The sequence below is a fragment of the Lontra canadensis genome, unplaced genomic scaffold (genome assembly GCF_010015895.1).
Source record: "Lontra canadensis isolate GAN:19392208 unplaced genomic scaffold, GSC_riverotter_1.0 scaffold32, whole genome shotgun sequence".
NCBI classification, from domain to species: Eukaryota; Metazoa; Chordata; class Mammalia; order Carnivora; family Mustelidae; genus Lontra; species Lontra canadensis.
In genome coordinates, this window is record NW_022631026.1 from 2,816,928 (window position 1) to 2,838,615 (window position 21,688).

Here is a 21,688-nt window from a genome sequence, read left to right on the forward strand (position 1 = left end):
ATTGGCTGAAAAACCCAAGCATTCTGCACTAGCAGATGGAGTGTGTGGCCATTTTTGAAAGGGAACAAATGTATGAATTTAATTAGGAAGGGATTTGACAAGCTCCTTTCCTTTGGTTGCATAATTTTGGAGACAATTGGGATAAAGTGCATGTTTTTTTTTTTTCTTTCAAAGATAATACAGTTGTAGCATTTCCTTATTTCTTCCTTTTTTTCTGATTTTCTCTATGCCTGACTCCTAAGTTTAGGAGCTCATAAATGATATTGTTTATACAATTTTTTTTCCCTCGGATCTGTGGCAAAAATCGGTTGTGTCTGTGATTCTTCTAACAGGAGACTCACTTGGCATGTGTACACTTAATTTATGGCTGGCCGAGTGCTAACAGCAGCCTGCCTCTGAGACCACGTGCCTTGCACCACCTTGAACAGTTTGTCAAGGGTGTTGTGGAGTGGAGGAAATGCAATCTTTTCAGGGGCAGGTCTCAGTGCATTACATTATTTTTATAGGGGTTATTTTGGAGGTACAATCCTTGGCCATGCCATATATTAAAGGAAGAACTAAGGACAAAGGAAATATCCTTAATCTCAGACCAGTTCATGATACTGAACAGCACAGATTCTGTGAGGGTCTGGGTAAACAGAGCTTGGAGAACTCTTGGTAGGCAGCAGCCTTTTTGTAACGTTCTTTATCCGTAAGAGAATCAAATGGGAAACCTAGGGCATGGAGGTGCCCAAAATAAAGATACCTTTAACTCAGCCATTTATCTAATCTGTAAAATAGATTTCAAACTCTGGGCAATTAATAGCAATGATATGTATAGAAATACTGTTTAAGTCCCAAAACAGAAAGGGTTACTGCATGACGCGAGGCTTACCCAAGCCAATGGCTTGGAGGTGCTCTCAAAGACCCAAGCAGGGACTCCTGTTCCTCAAGGACTCCAGCACCTGAGCTGTATCTGTCAACCTAGGTCTTTTGTTCTTTCCATGACCCATTGTCATTTTTTCATCTGTCATTTGAAAATTGGTCCCTGATGGGACTGAAAAGATGCATGGAGTTGACATCCTGGGTGGGGCACAGTGTGCAGACCTTGCTAGTGGGTTTCCAGATTCAATCACATCAAGGGAAATGACAACAGGGTCAAGGTAAAAACACAGCCTAACCCAACTGAGCCATCAGAATGAAGAAAGAAGGATTATTTTATGTGTTCATTGAACAAATATGTATCAAGTACTTGCTCTATACCAGGCTGTTGCTCAGTGCCTTAGAGAGCAGGACAGAGAGAATTCTGCTCTCCTGAGACAGGGCTGACCAGCGGAATTCTACAATAAAAGAGTAAAACAACAAATATGTGTAATCAAGACAGGGAAAGAAAACGGGACAGCACCAAAGAGAAAAACAAGATGGAAATGGTGAGTGGTTAGGAGGACATGACTGTGATAGTCATATTTAAGATGAGGTCAGAAGGCAGAGAAGAGCAAAGAGGGGGACATTCCAGTCTGAACACATAGCACGTGTCTAGGCTGTGAGAGAGGAAAGTGAGTCCCATTTCTGAAGAAACACAAAGATAAGTAGCATTCTGAAGGCCTGGCCACACTGTGTGTCCTTGGGCATTTTAAGAAGATTTTGTGTGGACGTGTACTAGGAGGAGATTTTTTTTAATGTTTTTTGAGTGAGGTTGGTAGTTATGAAGTTGGAGAGAAATTGACGGAAACACATGGTCGACAGGATGTGTTGAAGTGAAAAAAAGAGGTTATTCAGAAATGCTCCTAGATATTGAAGTAAATTTACAGGAAATAATATGAGATTCGTGCTATTGCCAGAAACAAGGAATGCGGAGGTTTGGTGCACCTGGGTTGGTGAAATGTCTGACTCTTGATTTCGGTTCAGGTCACGATCTCAGGGTTGTGAGACCGAGCCCCACATCAGGCTCCATGCTCAGCAACAAATCTGCTTGTGGTTCTCTCTCTCTCCCTTCGTCCACACTCACCCCCGGGCTCACTCTCTCTCTGTCTCTCTCTCTCTCTCAAATAAATAAATAAATCTTAAAAAAAAAAAAAGAAAGAAAAGAAAAGGTATGCTGCAGGGAGCGAATTTTTAAGAGGTAAAGGCATGGATGTTTTTAAGAGGGTAGAAATTAAGATTCAGTTTCAGACATGATAATTTTGAAGATCAGAGAGGGATATTAGTAAGGTGTTCACTTGGCACTGATATGAACTCCGGAGTTAAATTTTGTATGAGTATGAGATGTGACTTTTGATTTATTTACTTATTTATTTATTTTGAGATGTGCCTTTTGAGTTGTCAGTCCCTAGGTGGTGCTTAAAGTCATCTGAGGCATTATAATAAAATAAGGACAGAATGTCAGGACTTAGCTCTGAGGAAGAAGAAGATTCAAAATTCTGTTGACTTCAAAAATCCCCAGGAAAAATAGGAAGATGGGGGAAAAAAAAACAAACAAACAGAGGAAGAAAAAATAACAGGAAGCAAAACTGGGAACATGTGAAATCAGGAAATCTAAGAAAAGTGATTTAACAAGTAAAGTTAGTCAAGTGTGTCAATAATTCTTGAGAGAATAAACAAGAAGAAATGACATGGTTGAAAATGTCATTTATTGAACTTGACATCATGTGAGTCGTCCTGTGTTTTTGACAAAAGCCATTTCCATGGAGCCAAGAGTTAGAGGGAGTAAGGAAGTAGCAGGAATTGTGTAGAAAACCCATAGAAGATGGGATCAGGAGGGAGACAAACCATAAAAGACTCAATCTCACAAATCTTACAATCTCACAAAGCAGGCTGAGGGTTGCTGGGGGGAGGGGGATCTGGGGAGGATGGTGGGGATATGGGGACATTGGGGAGGGTATGAGCTATGGTGAGTGCTGTGAAGTGTGTAAACCTGGTGATTCACATATGTTTATGATAAAATTAAAAAATTAATAAAATAAAACCCATTTGAGAAGCAAGAAGACAAAGTGGATGCAAATAGAGAAATAGGGAGGTCAACATTTGGAAGAAGGACAGTAAAGCAGTTAGTGAATGACATGTTAAGGCCAAAAGAGAACTGTGTGGGGATTGTTAGAATGTGCGCATGCAAGCTTATGAGGACAAGCATGTCAGGAGCGAGAAGTAAAAAACACGGAGTTTCAGGGACTTAACAGGGATCAGAGTGGTATCCTCAGCATCTGTGGACAGGTTAGCTATTTATCAGGGGAAGGAAGAAATTCGATGGGTGCAGGGTGGGTAGGTGGAAAGACATCTAGAGAAATGATTTCCAAAATTCTTGCAACCACAAAAACCTTTTTCTTTCCCTTCACAAGCCCTATCGTTTGAAATATTTTATGAGCAACACTGATTTTGTTAATTCACTTAGCCATTTTTTTCCCCAAAAAACACTGAGTCAGCGTTCAGCATAAAGTAAAATTTTGCTAAATATTGAAAGACTCATTCTTACAAGATTAGGCCATTCTTGGTCATCACTACTGCTTACTTGTCTCTAATGCGAGAATCTGTGTCTCAGAGGGAATTCTGCTACTCAGAAGGGAGAGAAGAAGGAAGAGGACGGATACTTCATTAAAGGCTGTAGATGCCTACAAGACAAATGGATCTCTAACAGGATCTAGCCCAGCATCTCCTTCAGAGCAGCAGATCAATAACCAATAATGGGAAAAGCAGAGCCTGCTAAGAAAAGAACAAAGGCAGAGGCACAATGCACAGCAGTGATTTCCCCTGGGTCTTTGCCTGTAGTCCAAAACTGAAGCCAGAGTCGATAATGACATGACCCTGGGAGCCATCTCCCTTAGTACATGGAAGTGCTCCCAGAAAGATGGCACCAATTATACTTCCAGTGCGTCATCTTTAGGTGGACCCACTAAAATCGTGACCATCATGTGGTGTCAAGTCCCCAAGGGTTGGGACACGTGTATCTTGAAAACAGTGAGTGCCGGGAGGAATGGCTGTTTAAAATGACTCTCAGTGGCCGACTTGGAAGAACTTATGATTTCTTTCTCAAAACTCTAGGCTTTGCAGGGTTATAGGTTTTAGTTCCATATAGGAGAAAGATTTCCCAGCAGGGAACATTGTATGAGTCCCATTAAATTATAAGCCATGACAGCTCCCCAGGAACTCACTGTTCCCCATGGAATGGTACCAGCAAACAAACGGAGGAATTATTTTAGGGGGGCAGATTTTTTAAAAATTTTCTTCTCCTTTCCAAATGTTAAAATGTTAAAATTATTAAGTTACACCAGTAATGCTTAATAATTAGTTATTTGTAATCTTTCTATATGAACTTCTCTTCAGAGTTAAAATCAAAGGCTGTACTCCAACAAGAGTCATTCTGCTAGACCTTATGTATGAATTCCAGGATTGGTTTTTCATTTTAGACATGACAGTTGAAGCTCTTGAAGAGTTCCTTTCATTTCACAGTCCTTAATATGAAGATGGTAGACTTGAAATGTGTTCAGAAAGTCATGTACTGTAATACGCTATCTACAATCACAGACACACAATGTCTGCATTGTTCAGTTATGATTTCAGGAACATACAAATACCAAAATTGTGGAAAGTCTTTATTTTCTGGTGTCTATTATGAACTATTATTTTGGATATTAAAATGAATAAAAAATACAAAATTTCTTTTGATGGAAACTGTGAGCCTATTTTTAAAATCGTACTGACAGTGCAACATGTTCAAAATGGTCTTTAGCAGGTGTCCTCATGAAGCAAAAGCTGTGTTCCTATAAAAAGTAAGTAACAGGAAATGATTACATTAAAACAATGTATAACAATACTGAAACAGGAAAATGAGTCGTGGATAATCATGATTCCATTCCTTTGGTGCCATGATGTTTTATAATCCGCACCAAGGAGTAGTTTATTTTCAGTCATATTTTTCCCCAGGATTGAAGTGAATCCATTGCTTTTCTAATTTTAAAAGTAGACAACTGTCCATTAAAAAATCATGAAAAGCAATATATATATATATATATATATATATATATATATATAATGGAAATAAGTTATAAACTACTATTAATAGTATAATGTACTATCTCTAATATGTTTTTATTGAAAGGAGGAACAGATAAATACTGTTTTGCTTATTCTTTCATTGAATACATGATAAGTAAATGTGCATATTAAATATAGATCGACATTCTGAGTTTTTTTTTAAGATTTTATTTATTTATTTGAGAGAGAGAGAGCACAGACAGGGTTGGGGGAGGAGCAGAGGGAGAGGGAGAAGCAGGCTCTCCACTGAGCAGGGAGACTGACAGGGGGATCCCAGGACCCTGGGATCATGACCTGAGCTGAAACTTAGGTGACATGAAGGCAGAAGCTTAACTGACAGAGCCACCCAGATTCCCCGACACTCTGAGCTTAAATTGCAGCCTCATATACCATTAGAGATGCATACCATTAAGCATTTACTTACCCTCTACACGTGGAAATTTAAGCAGGTTTTGTTTTATTGCAGTTCTAAACATTCCTGCATTACATGTATTTCTACATGTAATGTGTGTATTTGCCTTATTGTTTCCTTGGGACACGGTCTTAGAAGTGGTGGTTTGTAAAGATCTCTCAGACCCCGCTGCCTTCTAAGATGTCCCAACAGGTCACTGGAGCTTCTGTGGTTGTGCAGAGATGCAGCCCTTCTCAGAGCATTGTGGAAAGTTGGGCTTTCCTACTCTATGAGTTGAGGTCGAGCGGTGACTTAGCTATGAGGTCCTCTTCCTGTCTGTGATGGCTGGTCCTGCACCGCCAATGCCACCACACAAAATACACTCCAATAGCCTGGAAAAGAAAGACAAATTCCTAATCACAAATGCTCACCTCATTGAACTCATCACTTAACTAATTTTACTTATCAAGCATTTCAAATATACATAATATACAGATAATATAAAACAGTGTATGTATAGGTAAATGATATAAAACAAATTGCTAATACATTGCCCTATAAATGTAATATCCTTTCTATGATAAATAATATGTAAATTTATACCCATATACTTGTTGTAATAATAAAAACAATAATGATAAAATACCAATTAATTGCAAATATCTTATGAGATAGAGAAACCTATATAAATTTTCTGGCTTTAAAAAAAAAGGAAAGGACTTTTACTTCTGACTACTAGAAGAGATGAAGATTTTTCCAAATTGCCTTCTCTCAAGCAAAGAGCTAGAAAACCATAAAATTTTAAGATTCAAATACAGTCAGATGTTGGGTAACAGACAGTGTAGTTCTATGATCCTGGAGAAAAGGCCAAAAAATTAAATTAGTCCCAACATTGTTCTGGTTTTGTTCTGTAGATGCTTTCTACATGCATTTGCAGACCTGGTGGACCAACAATATTCCAGGACAAAAGAATACTTACTGCATAATTCAATTTATATAAAAAAATCTATTAAAAAATAAGTCCACTCTATAATAACAGAAATTCAGTGGTTCCCTGGATGTGGTAGCAAGACACTGACTGAGATGAGAAGCAGAAGATCTTGTGTGTGTGTGATGGCGGGGGCGGGCGTCGGCTGCACTTACCATGCCACATTTACACTGGACTCATTATACTCTATACAGAGTATGGCTTAAAAGGATTTTTTTTTAAAGATTTTATTTATTTATTTGACAGACAGAGATCACAAGCAGGCAGAGAGGCAGGCAGAGAGAGAGAGGAAGAAGCAGGCTCCCCGCTGAGCAGGGAGCCCTATGCGGGGCTCGATCCCCGGACCCTGAGATCATGACCTGAGCGGAAGGCAGAGGCTTTAACCCACTGAACCACCCACGCGCCCCCTTAAAAGGATTTTAAAAATCAAAAACTGAAAGTGAATATAAGTCAACAGTGAATTCAAGTATTAAACAAGTGTAAAGACTAGTAAATTCTAAAAACATAAATAAGGAGAAATTAGTAAATTACGCCAGAAAATTAGTAGAATTGACAAGCCCAAAATAAGTTTTGAAATGTTTAATGAGTGAATGTCCAACAACAACAAGGAAAAGAAAAAATTCTGAAATTGACTAAGGAATAGGCAAAATTAGGCATTTAATAATTCGAAGTAAGTGCTGTACAGAGATGTTAGCAAACTTTAAATGTTCATTTTCTAATATAAATTTAAATTAATGAAATAAACAAGAAACATGTTAAATATTAAAAGTGGCAGTAAGCATAGAAATTATTTCTAAATGTTGCAAAGAAATGACTCAAAAATAACATGCACATACAGAATTATGGGTTAATTCCAATAAAACTTTATAAAACATGCAATTCACATTCTACTTCAAAATAACCTGGAGAACTGAGAAAAAATTGGAGCTCTCTTAGATTCACTTTATGAACCATAATAAAAATGTGAGAAATGGTACAACCTAACTTAATAACATGGATGCAAAGTCATAAAAACTTACCAAGTGTTGCAAAATCAGCAGGAAGACACCTGAGATTTATTGCATAAATGAGGAGAGATTAGTAAATTATACCAGCAAATTGGTAGAATTGACAAGCAGGAACACCAGCCTAACTGAGTATGTTGGCCCTGGGATTTTCCCATATCCCGTTTCTTAGGCGAAGAAAGTTCCCTTCTATGTCTAATTTCTGAGTGTTTTTATTCAGAAAGAAGTTGGATTTTCTCAAAGGGTTTTTATGTATCTATGTGGATGGCCACGGGGTTTTTGTCCTTCATTTTTTTGATATAATGTATTATAACTGGATTTGGCTGTTGCGAGAACCTTGCAAACCTGGAATCAATCCCACATCGTAAACCCCATGACCCTTTTCATGTTTTGCTTGAAGAGATTGGCTGGCATCTTCTTGAGGACTTTTTGGTCTGCAGTTTTCTTTTCTTATGGTATCTTTGTCTGGTTTTGGAAAGGGAACATACTACATTGACACAGTGTGCGCCCGGGCAAGTGTTCCCTCCTTAGATCTTTGGGAGCATTTTTGTGAGTTGGTCCTAATTCTTCCTTCAGCATAGATTGCCATTTCAGTTGTGAATTCGGGTGTGAAGAGAAGCCATTTGAGCTCGTTGGTTCCTTTATGGGAGGTGTTCCTATTAATGATCGACATTTTCCTGCCGTGGTGATGTTTGCCCTTGGTATTTCTTTCTGAGTAGGTGTCAGTAGTTTTGTATTTCCAGGGATTTCCTTTTTCATCCAAGTTGGCGAATTTGTTGGCCTACGTTTTTAGTAGTATTTCACCACAATCCTTTTTAATTTCTGTAAAGTCAGCAACGGTGTCCTCTCTTGTTTCTAATTTTGGTGATGCAGGTCTTCTCTTTTTCTTGGTTGGGCTTGCTAAAGATACATCAACTGTGCTGCTCTTTTTCAAGACCCTGCTTCTTATTTTAAGGATTTTCTCTATTTTTTAAATTTCTATTCCAATTTTTATTTCCTTCCTTGGTTTCTTAAGGTTTACTTTGTTTTTGCTTTTCAGTATCTTAAGGTAGAAAATGTTAGGTTATTGATTTGAGGTCTGTTTTCTGTTTTAATATAAACATTTGCCACTGTGAAATTTCCTTGAAATACTGTTTTAGCTGAATTTCATAGGTTTGGTATGTTTTGTTTGCAATTTAACTTTTCTTAAAATATTTTATAATTTCTCTTATAATGTCTTCTTTGATGGACTGGTTTTTAAGAAGTGTGTTGTTTAATTTACATATATTTGTGAATTTTTCAAATTTCTTTCTCATATTGATTTCTACCTTAATTATATTGTAGTTTGATAATACACTTATCAATATCCATATCAATATTTCCAAATTTATAAGTCTTGTTTTACAGCCTAGAATAGATGTTACCCTGGGGAATGTTCCATGTGTACCTGAGAAGAATTTGTATTCAGTTGTCTTTGGATAAAGTATTGATCTGTGATGTTAGTTTTGGCTGGTTTTTATAGTGTTCGAGTTTTACAGATCCTCGTTAATAATTTGTCTAGTTGTTCTGTCCATTATCAAAAGGGGAATGTTAGTGTCTATAGTAGTTATTATGGTTGATTTTTCTATTTCTCCTTGAATTCTGTCCATTTTTGAAGCATGTATCTTGGAACTCCATTGTTAGGTATACATACACACATACACATACATACATACATATACACATATGTGCATATATGCATATACACATATGTATGTGTGTGTGTATGTAATTGCTTGCCTTTCTGATGGACTTTCACTGCAAAACATCCTTTCTCTCTAGAAACCCTGCTGTTGTTTTATAATCAAGTGTGTCAATTGTAAGTATAGCTACTCTGAGTCTCTTATGATTTGTTTGCCAAGTATCTCTTTTGTTTTGCTTGTTTTTTAATCTCAAATCCTGATTTTATTTTATTTTTTCCTTAAAATTTTCTATTATGTTACGTTAGTCACCATACAGTACATCATTAGTTTCTGATGCAGTGTTCCATGATTCCCTGCAATCTGTGCCCTCCTTAACACCCATCACTGGGCTCACCCATTCCCCACCCCTCTCCCCTCTAAAACCCTCAGTTTGATTCCCACAGTCCACAGTCTCTCATGGTTTGTCTCTCTCTCTGATTTTCCTCCCTTCATTTTTCCTTTGCTGCTTCTAATGTCCTCTATTCATGATATCTCTTTCCATTCTTTTGTTTTTAATGTATTTGTTTATTTGATTCTAAAGTATGTCACCTGCACAGCAAGAAAAGAAAACTATGAACTTCATTGAAATAAAATTATAAATGTATAGTCTAACAAATACTTCCTTTACAAGATAAGGGATATCTACCTCAAATAATTTGCTAAAATCATGTTTCTTCAGGAAAACAAAACAAAACAAAACAAAAAAACACAGACATGTCTTCTAAATACGACCCCCCCCCTCATGAATACTGACACTACCTTGTAAAACTGTTACTCTGGGGTCATTGCCTGGTGCTGGTGTTGTGAGGTAATTTCTTTCTTTCTCTCTCTCTCTTTCTTTCTCTCTTAGAGGAGCAAAAGTTTTAAATTAGGAGAAAAAATGCTTCATCGTACTTCTAGTCCTCCTGATTACCACCTGCTCTGCTTTCTTCATAGCCCCTACAGATGACTTACATGCTATATGTTTTCTGGATTTGACTTATTTGTCAACTGTCTGTATTCTTCCACTAAAATGTTAGCTTCAGGAGACAAGAGCTTTTTTCTATTCTGTTCCCTTCTGTTCCCTCCCGTGCCACAGATGGAGCCTGAAGCATAATAAAAGCTTAATAGGAAATGTGTGCAGTAGGTGGATTATTTGAAGATGAAATAAATCCTTCCTTAAAAATAATGAAGTAAATCAACCAAAATCCTATTAGAATATTAATGTTCTATAAGGTGGCTAAGTTAAAATCACTATAAAAACTACTGAATTTCTTATACATAAAAATTAACTTTTACAGGGAACCTTCGTGGCTCAACTGGTTAAGTGTCTGCCTCTGGCTCAGGTTAGGATCTCAGGGCTCTGGGTTCCTGCCCCACAGAAGACTCCGTACGCAGCGGGGAGCCTGCTTCTCCCTCTGCCTGCCACTTCCCCTGCTTGTGCTCTCTCTCTCTCTCTCTGACAAATAAATAAATAAAATCTTTTTTAAAAATTAACTCTTACAAAAACAATGGTTCATGGCAGCAAGAAATATATTAAACATGCCTAGGAATGAACCTAACTTCAAATATGAAAACATGCAGGGGAAACTTCAAGTCGATATCAAGAGGCATCTAAAAACTCAATAAATAGTTGTACTATACTCCTGAGTGAGAATAATAAATACTATTATTCTCTCAAAATTAATCTATGTATTTAATGCAACTACATTCAAGATCCCAGTGAATATTTTTGGAAGCTTGAAGAAAATCCCTGAAGCCCACCTATAATAATGAATCAATAAAAACATCCAAGGAAAGTGATGATTTGGTGGTGGAAGTGGCAAGATTTGCATCCTCTATATCATATTGTATGGGTAAAGATAATTAACAGTATGTTGTCATGTGAAGCTGGTGTCTCAATAGGGCAGGCGGGTCCCTGAAAGGGCCCTGGGGCCCCAGAGCCATGCACCTGCACACAGGAATTCACAGGATAAAGTCATTCTCTTAAATCAGTAAGAAACTATGAATTATTTCAATCCTTGACAGAATAATTTAGATTCTGAACAGACACCATTTTCTAAATTTATTTATAGGTGGATTAAAGATCTAAATACATAGAAACTCTAAAAACATGATTTCTAATGTAGGTAAAGACTAGTTTCATCTTTTAAACCAAACTCCACATCTATGGAGGAAAAAGATGGATACTTCTGTGTATGTGAAGTTATGAACTTCAGATGGCATAATGCACCTTACAATGTTAAAAGACAAATGGATTGGAAAATATATGTACTGAATGTGATCAGCAACTTATAAATACCTCCAAAATACATAGAATCTTTGTAAGTCATCAATACAAAGTATGGGCGCATTGAGAGGGAGAGAGAGACTAAAAATACGTCAGGAAGCCACTTTTCAGAAACCGTGAAGCGGTGCGGTGATTGTGGAACGTACGGGAACTCAGGGAATCGTGAGTGTGTGGTGCTGCTGCTGCTCACAGGGCTCCTGGTCAAGGGAAGTCTGACGCTTTTAGATTCCCCTCAGAGGAGAAGGTATTTGAATGGGGCTGTCGTCTTGGGCAATAACAGGACGTTATTATAGGATAATATAACAGGATGACATCACAACCTTGGGTCTCGCGCCTGATCAAGGAGTACCACACACGCTGGGAGGTTCATCAGGGACCCCACAAAGCAGGAGTGATTTACCAACAAGGTGTTACTTTGCTTCTGCCCCATAACCAGCTGGCTTCCCCTAAGGCCTATGTCCTTGGCTAATCTAATCAGAAAGATATAAAAGGTATCACTGTGTTCTTTTCTTCATTATCCATTGCCTACCTGAAACACTCCATCCTACGAGAAAAGAATTTCCCGCATCACACAAGTGATCAGTAATCATGTAGTCCAATTTTTAGTAATATAAAAAGGGACATTTAAAATGAGTTAAAAGGCAGCCATAAAGAAAAGAATACCACCTTCTACTGATGAGGAGGAGAAGCGCCAGCTCTCACACGCTGTTTGTGTTGTCTCAGCAATGTGCTCTTCAGAGCCCTTTACAAACACGTATCTTAATCCACCAACAATCGCATATTCCTCGATACATCCATTCTACATGACAAATTACTGAGATGGGAAGACGTAAGAATATGCAGAAATTAAGTCAGAAGGATATTAATTGTATGAACAGGCAGACTTAGACAAGACTTTTCAAATGCTCTAGAGCCGGACCCACGTAGGGGTGTAAGTGGGAGGCAACAGTGGCCAAGCGTTCGGTGGCATCACTGCAGCTGATAGATACACTGGCACAGGAAGTACCATACGCATTGCATGATGGCGGGGGAAGAAACACAGTTTCAAAATTATATGAAACATGTTTTCGTTTTATAAAAACGATGGTATTTAAAATGTTTTAAGATTACCACTGGGATTTGCATCATGTTGCTTTTTATTTTAGGATATTTTAAATCACCAAACTTTAATTTTAAAGTTATTTCTCAAAGTGCGCTTGTTACGTAAAACAACGTTTGTTAAACAAGCACAGCTGTGCGCCAGGGGAGATACATGTTTGCCCCAGAGGTTACATATGAGCGAGTCACAGTCCTATAAGGGACAGCTGATGAAATTGGTTTTGTGACTCTTGCTCTATTTCTGTAATTTGCTCTTTACTGGGAAACTCTTTCTACCACAGGGTTTACCACTATCATTAACCAACAAATGGTCCAATTTTCAAATGCATAATATTCTCACATGATTACTTACAGAGTCACAAATGTCCCGATTTTGAATCTCATTTTAATTCCCATTCTGTTCAGTCATGTTTCCCATCTCTTTGCAATTTTCAAAGAGATCATGCTGTCTTCATGTGATATTCAACTACGTTGATAATCTACCAATCATTATGATGAGGAAAATTGATTAAAAAGTGTTCTAAAAATAATAATGTAGCATGCAAGTTTCATTTCATTTTAACAATTGTCTCTAACAATTTCTGTGTGAATTCACATCTTGTCTGCTCCCAGGAGAATACTTTTATTTATCACCGAAGAGGGTTGCATACAGATGCAATATTCACCAGAAATAATAACATGCCTCCAGAAGATAAAGCAAACCCCAGCAGCGGAGGAACATCACGAACATAAAACCAGCTGATATGGAAGCAGCACGCTGCTGTTTAAAACATTTTCTCATCTATATAATTTGAGCCCCTGTTTCAATAGGGAGGCTTTATGGTAAACCACATATTGTAGCCAGTAAAAGAGAGCTGGGGAGAGTTCACATCAATAGTAAGGGACAGAAAGGATTAAGCTAATAAGACAACAACAATAATAATTAAACACTGAGACTCAAAGGAGTAATCCAATGTCAAATTCCCCCAGCCATCAGCAATGGGGAGGTGTCCTGGGAAGCTCCCTCCAGCTCAGGCCTTCTTTTTTTTTAATATTTTATTTATTAATTTTAAGAGAGAGAGATAGAACAGAGGGAAGGGACAGAGGGAGAGGGAGAAACAGACTCTCCGCTGAGCAGGGAGCCCGGTGTGGGACTGGATCTCAGGACCCTGAGATCATGACCTGAGCGGAAGGCAGACGCTTGACTGACTGAGCCACCCAGGCGCCATCTTTAATGTTCCTTAGGGCCTGTCATGTGTGTGGCCATATAAGATGATCTGAAGGCTATTTTAAATCAAGTCAAGACATCAAACTAGATATATTTAATTTAATTATGTGATAAGTTAATTTGCTCCCGTAAATGTGCGCAAGAGATAGAATGCCTTCAAGTCGTGTAACCTCTATCATGGTGACAGACACGAAAACATGGGGTGTGATGTATTATGTGCTCCACTGGTAACGAACACAGCATGCTGTGACTGTATGGAGAAACTAGCTCACACATGCATGCACACACACACACGTGCACACACACGGTCACACATGTACACCCTCACATGCACACACAATGCCCACACACATGCACACTCACACGTGCACACACATGCACACACATGCACGCACTCTCCCATACATGCCCCTACACTCTCCCCCAGGGCAAGTCAGGAGCTTCTGTTAACAGAAGCTCCACAGGCAAGATCTAATTTGGATGGGCCTGGACAGGCGACTCGGGTTCTCCTCGTGCACGTGGAGCTGGCCATTCTCAGGCAGAGGGGAGGTGTTTCAACACAGGAGCAGGTGTCATAGCTCACTGCTCATGAGAGTTGTGTGGAATTCCAAGAAACACACAGCTGGGGAGGCAGAAGGGCCAGGACTTTCGAAGGGAGGGACGGCTCAGGAGCTCCCATTACTGCCTCCGTAATCTGAGCCTGCCCTGCCCCTGCCCCACTTTTCTCCTTGGAATTTCTCACCATGTGACAAACCATGCAGCTAATTTTCCTCTTTCATCTACTAAAACCTAAGCTCTGCAGGGGCTTGGCTTTTGCTCTGTTCATTCATGAATCCTTAGTTCCTTTGGTGGTGCTGCCGTGTAAGAGGTTCTCGATAAATGTGTTAAAATTAAGGATAAAAGCAAGAGTAAATGTACACTCTTGGCTCAATTTCTGTGTCATGAAGTAGTTGTATAACCTTAAAGGAATCTGTCTGACCTTGATTTTCTCACTTTAAGAAATGGGGTACTCATCCCAACTAAACACGAGTGACAGTCCCGTATGGTTGTTGGAGAAACAATTATACATGCCAGCCGTCAGCCGAACGAGCATCCGGTGGCTGTTAATGCGAATGTGAGGGTGGTGTGGTGACCACTGGCACAAGGATGAGGTCACCAGGATATCTGTACAAGGTTTTCAGTTTCGGTGGTGGTGGTGACAGTGATGCTGCTATTGTCTTTCCGAGGACTGAGAAGACAACTGTCCTATAATCGGTTACAGTGTTCACCCCACGTTCCACTGGACCACACCTGTGACCAGGGCTCGTAAACATGGGCCAGAGCTCCTCCTTTTGAAATAATAATTAATTCATGAAGAATTTAAACTTGTGACCTTCAAGTTAGTTAGCATGATAAGTTCCTGGTTCATACAAACACTGAAATGGGGAATGCTGCCTAGGACACTGTGTACACAAGACACCAATGATACCCTGCATGTCAAATACCTCAGTCTCTTTGTGGAGTGGAGACCACGGCACATCAGTCCCACTAATGGTACATCCGGTGATCCGTGCGCAATGATGAGAACCCTCTTTTGTGATGTATTTTATGTAATAACTAAGGTCTTCGGCATTGACCTCTACATGGCCCAGGTAGAAGCCCATGGACTCATGAAGCAGTCTTTCCTCCTGGTCCATACAAGCCCCTTTGATATACTCTACCAAGTGGAGTCTCTCTCAAAATTCTTTAAAAACTCAAAGCAAAAAATGAGTTTGGTCTAGCAACAACAGTTTCACTAAAATAAGCAGTTCATGCTTTAAATTCATGCAGCAGGGGGCACCTGACCAGTTACGAGACAGACCTTCAAGGATCAACACCAGCTTCCAGCAAGGAGCCCACATGCCCCACCGCCAAGGATCTGTGCAAGGCATGGTGCTACCTGCCTGTCCCCAAAGCCACCATCCAATTACTCCTCCTCAGCTCTCCCTGGGGCATCTCCCCCACCAGTCTGAAGCTTCTGCTGTGTTTTACTTCTCTTTCAGCAGAGAGACGGGAATGCAGTGGGCACCAAAGAAAACAGAGTGAAGAGATTAGCTGTCCTGGGGCCACTGAGACCTTTATCGGGAGACATGGCCAGAATTCTTACAACATCCAAGAGGCTGACTCATTGGGAAGGCGGTAGAAATGAGCATGTGCATTCCGTTTCTCCTCTTCCCATCATTTTCAGGTTCACTTGAGAGGAGAGTCTACTCCGCCAGCAAGGGCATGTGGGAAGAATGGCGTGTTCTCAGGTGACACAGAAGGGTTCGTGCACCCCCGTCCGTGTGGAGACGTGGGCTTCCAGTACTGTTTTGACAGCAAACCCAAACGAATTTAAAGACAGAGCTCATCTTTGTCTCCGACCCTGAGACTCGGCCTGTCTGAAGCTCAGTGTCATGGGAAGATCTTCTCTTTCTTTTCTCCCCAAGGGGCACTCCCCTGCCTTCCTCTTCTCCTGCTTCACCTCGTCCCGGGAAGCAAGAGGCAGCAACACGGGCCACACTGGAGGTGGTCCCTGCTGCTGCTGTGCTGGACCCGCCACAAAGAGTCCCTGGGGCAGGTTGGCGGCTTCCTAATTGGCCGCCATGGCTCGCTCTCTGCTCATGCCCTACTCCAAAATTAGAAGCCTCAGATGCAGACAAAGGCCCTCCAGTCCCGGTCCCTGTCTTGGAGCCATGCGCTGTCGCAGGTGGGAAGCCTCCCTTCCAGCAGTTACTCAAAGGTCAGAAAACTCTGAGAATCAGAGAAAAGAAAACATCCACGGGGGAATTTCTGAATGCGTGTATGAGCAGAAGGCCAGGCCTTTTAAAAGATAAATATCACAGACGGAGAGAGCGCTTGGGGACCTCTGTGTTTTCAGTTTACTGTGAGATTTATAAAGTCCAAGCTGCCTAATCCAGCTTTCAGGGCTACGCTCAGACTTCCCCATGGCCCACCGTGGTCGACTGGCTCTCCCTTCGCCATGCTCTGTATTTCTGGGGGCTGAGGTTCCCTTGACCTGGGATAGATAGCATGCCCATTGCTAGGCTTTTAAACTGTGGCCCTTAAGAAAAACAATGCTTTTCAGAAGTTTTCAGCCAACAAAGAACTCTAGAAAGTGTTTTTTTTTTTTCTTTGTTTGTTTGTTTGTTTTTTAATTACCTGTGACCAGACAAAAACAGAAAACTAGATCAAGGTGTGTACTAGTGCCACCCTTAGCAGTAACAACAGGAAGGAAAAGAAGTCGCTGGGTTACATCTGGTCGCTGAAATTTGGGAAGGGGTGACATGGATGGACTAGCGTGGAATGTTCACCGGGAAGTACGCTCAGAAAACGCATCTTGTGTTTTGGCACCTGCAGCCTGTCCTCAGCATTGCTGAGTGGGAATGTGTGTGTGCACCCACAGAGCTCACAGTGTGCAGCCACACAGGACACCAGGTGCGACTCCTGACTCCACCGTTACTCTTTTGTAAGAGAGTTGCTTTATTTCCTGGAAGGATGTATATGAAAAATAAGAAATAATTCAAGTTGGCTGATGAAAAATTTAATTTTCACTGCATAGAAGTATAAAAAAGAGCCAATTGTCCATATTTAAAAGGTGTAATTTGCATCTTCTCTCAAGGTACTAAGGAACATGGAGCAGTGCATTTGGGTTCTGATTCTAGTCCTTCTCACCTGGGTTGGGCCATGCAACTTCCCCAGAGCTTCACGAATTCTCATATGCCCTCTCGTTTGCTGAATCCCAGCGCTGGAGAAGCCTAAAAAATAGGTTTTATGAGGACCAAACGCCATTAATGTGAAGACTATATTCTATTTTTTATTTTAATTTATTTATTTGATAGAGAGAGACACAGCGAGAGAGGGAACACAAGCAGGGTGAACAGAGAGAGAGAAGCAGGCTCCCCGCTGAGCAGGGACCCTGTTGTGGGGCTCGATCCCAGCACCTTGGGATCATGACCTGAGCCATAGCCAGACGCTCAACGACTAAGGCACCCAAGCACCCTATTCTATTCTTTTGAGGCAAGATTTTAAGGCAGAAATTCCTAAGTATCTTCCAGAAACAGGAGCCAGAAGGCAGCAAAAGAAAACATAATAATCTCCAAATCAAAGGTTTTTCCTAAAAATAATGTTTTTAGGGTCTGTGTCTACAAAAATTAGGAAGAACCTTGCTACTTGCTGACCAAAATAAGGATAAGAAGAATGCAGTTGGGAATCTGTGTGGTCCACTGTCTTTTCTCTGGGTGAAATGGTACAAGGAGAAGGCCGTTCTTCCCCACCTCACTGTGGGAATGGCTCTCTGGGGCAGCTGGCTGGTTTGCTGCCTGGCAGGTTCCGTGGGGCAGCAAGCTGCTGTTACCCAAAAACCACAGAAATGCCCAAATGCAAGGCCCGTGGAATGTTCCCAATCCAATTCTCGTCCTCAGGCTCAGCCCAAAACCCATCTGAGTAACATTTTGTGTCACTTGGCATTGCATTTCATATAGAAATGGAATATAAAAACAGGTCCCCTTTCTTGTAGTATATGGCAAGTTCCCTTTCTTACTAAATTTTTTAAACCCAAATAGAAAATTTATAACTCTGTGAGGTGATGGGTGTTACCTGAAGCTATCACAGCGCCATTTTCTGATACAGACAGACATCAAATAGTCGTTTGTGTACCTTAAGTTTACACAGCGTTATACCTCAGTAGAATGGGGGGAAATAAACATGTAATCTTGCTTGAAAAGGTGAGACTCACGGATTATTAAAGATTTCCATTTACTTTAGGCCAGACGCATGACCTCTTTGAGCCAAAGTTCCTTAAACTATAGAAACAAACCATGGGGGCAACAGTCCTTCTAGGCATCCCAGGCTGTGGAACACTCCAGAGCTGAAAGTTTAGATGCAACGTGGTTTCATTGGGAATTGTGTTCTCTCCAAAGAATAAAAGAAAAAAGAGGAAAAAAAAGAAAAGAAATGAAAGAAATTAGTTATAAACAATGAATGGCAAAATTAGAAATAGTACGCACACACACACACACGCACGCACACGCACGCACACGCACATGCACACCCTGCCGATTGCCAGGCACTCAACACTGTTCAACGTCTTCTGATGTACAGAGGGGCCAGTGACTTATGTGTGTGTCTGCATAACGTCCACCTTTCTTTTTAGCGTATAAATAGACAAGGAAGCAGGCACCAGCCCAGTTTACTTACATACTTAGAAAACTTCATGGCTTTCCACAAGTATCCAAAGATATATTTGCTTTATTTCCTTGAAACACAGGATTTCTAAGGCTTTGCCCTGCATTCGTTCAGAGATGTACTTAATAGACCCAATTTAGACCAAGGACGTGTCTCAGGTTTTGCCTCCTGTGTGGCCACCAGAGATTTATTTATTTTTTTATTTATATTTTTAACTGCCTTTGCCGCTGAGGATCTCATTAAAGTGAGAAATGAGCACAGCGAAGACTCAGGCTGGTTGTGCTGTTTTCTGTACCTCGGATAGTACTCACATTCTCCGACACGCTCCCAACAGCCCGGGAAGAGCCGCGGGACGCTGTCGGCAATAAAACAAACAAGTTTTGTTTGCATTCAGGGTCACTGGGAAGGCTGACTGCTCCAATAGATTTCCTTCTCTTTACTTAAAAAAATCAAGGGTCCCTACAGAAAGGTAAAGAAAGGCTCTGCCTGCCAGGAAAGGGGCTGATGCCCGTGAGTCAGACATTATGTAATGAGTAGCCTCTACAGCCCAGGCAAAAAGCTAGGGATTGAGACATTGCAGGAGCGCAGGGTCTGGGTCAGGTCCTAGCAGCACAGTGCGGGCTGCTGGGAAGGGTCATCAGGCCGCGTGAACAAAGGGCAGTACATTACTCACAGTAGCGGTTGGTCCAAGCGGGGCTTATCTCTGCCATGAAGAGTGATTAGAGGTCAGGGTGAGGGCCCAACAGAAGGATGATTGGCCTGAGCTAACTTTCCACAGGACGCTTCCTGCCCCAGGACACACGGCCGGTCAGTGAAGGAGGCAGCTGCAGAAATGTTCTGAAGGTTCTAGAAGCTCTGTTTAAAGCTTTCTGTGTTCCCATGAGGTATCCCTTTGCCCTTGTCCCTAAGGACATAAAGATGCTCATTTACAGCTCATTGTGAACAAAAAGTGAGTAATAACTCAAGAGCTTCATTTAACTAAGTTTAAAATACTCGTGTGTGAATGATGTGGTCTCAGTGTTGGTTTTAAATCCTGTCTAAAGGATTTCCAGGACTGACTGACTTTCCTCTCTCTCTTTCTTTCCTTTTTTTGTCCCTCTCTCCTACGTATTCCCAGGGAGTAGAGCAAGGCGAAATCCTGAAAATATGAACTCCCTGGGGCAGATTCCTGTCTTGCGGAACTGGGGCCCCTAGACTGCCGTCTGTCCATAGGAGGTCTCCAGGTCACATCTGTTGGACAACTGAAGGACTAACTCAACTGAAAAAACAAACAAACAACAACAACAACAAAACATGGACGGCAAGCGGACGGCAGAGACAGAATGCAGGACAAGGTATGAACCAGCGCGACCGGACGTGTGCATTTTACAGTCTCCAACCCTGTGTTCAGGAGGCGCCCCCCAGGTTCCCAGGACTGGCTTCTTCAGCCACCTTGCTTGTCCTCTTCCCTGGCAGACTCAACACGCCCCTCTCCCATCTGGGGAGTTTGCAGTGTGGCCAACGGGAGTCTCAGCAACCACACAAGACTGAGCTTCTGTTGTCCTCTGCTCACGCCGCTTTAACAACACTATAAGCTGAGCAGCTTATGAACAACAGACATTTATTTCCAGAAGTCTGGGGTCACAGTGCCAATGTGGGTGGGCTCTGGTGAGAGCCCTCTTCTGACTCTGCAGATGGCTGCCTTCTTGCCATGTCCTCACACAGCAGGAGGAGAGATGAACTCTCTCTCTCTAGTCTCTTCCTGTAAGGGCATGAATCTCATCATGAAAGAGGAGCCCTTAGCACCTAATCATCTCCACTGACCCTGTTTCCTAGAGCACCACCCTGGGGGTGAGGGCTTCAACATAGGGATGTGGGGGGACACAGATATCCACTCCGTGACATTTTCATTGCCTTTAAATTTAAAATATGTTCCAGAGGAAGCCAGGAGAAAACTGTGTAATACGGCTGTTTCCAGGAGGCAGGATTAGATGGTATGTATGTCCTGGTGCTGGATGTCCATGGGAGTTTGAATGCTGGCTTTATGCTTGGGGTTTTCTCAAGGATTCACTTTCCTTGACTATTTTAATTTGGAACTGCCATTATGTGGTTGACAACCAGTAGTGTGGAGAATAATGGTGCAAAAGTAATAGTTCACATTGACTGAGCTCTCACTCCACCACAAGGATGGAGGTCCGTGCCTTATATGAAGTGTGTCATTGCATGTTCAGAGCCTTCCTGTGGGACACATGCATCATGAGCCACGTGTGAGGGCCATACACACTGACAGTGGCTTGTGTTTTCATAGGAAAGAGCTAAATGGAAAGAACTGAAGAGCTGGGTTCTGCAGTGACCCATTAGGTGACTGAGTGGAACCAGGACGGTGCCAAGACCACAGCTGAAGACCAGACACCTCTGCTCCCTCCATTTCCAGTCCTCTTTGTCCTTTGTGTCAAGGTAAATGGCATCTTTGGAATTAATTCTTTGATTTTCTTATCTTCAATTTATTTGTCTTCCTTAAATCATGGAATCATAGCCTGGAAAAAGGCCCAATAAATTCATCTTGTCCATACTCCTTGCCTGGGCACAATTAGACCAAAGTGTATGAGAACACCCTTCTGGAAAGTCCACACGTCCTGCATCTTCCACGCCGAGCTCTGGACAGAAACGCTGGGACACTTTAATGTCCCAGGAGTTCCAAATGTGCTTCATATATGTTATGAGATTTGCTGATTGACTATAGAAATGAAGAAAAAAATAAGCAGATAGGGATTTCTTCAAGGTAAACCAGAAAGTCAGTGATAGAGCAACGGAACTTCTTCAAATGTATTACTGATCAACATTATTGATCAATGCCAAGT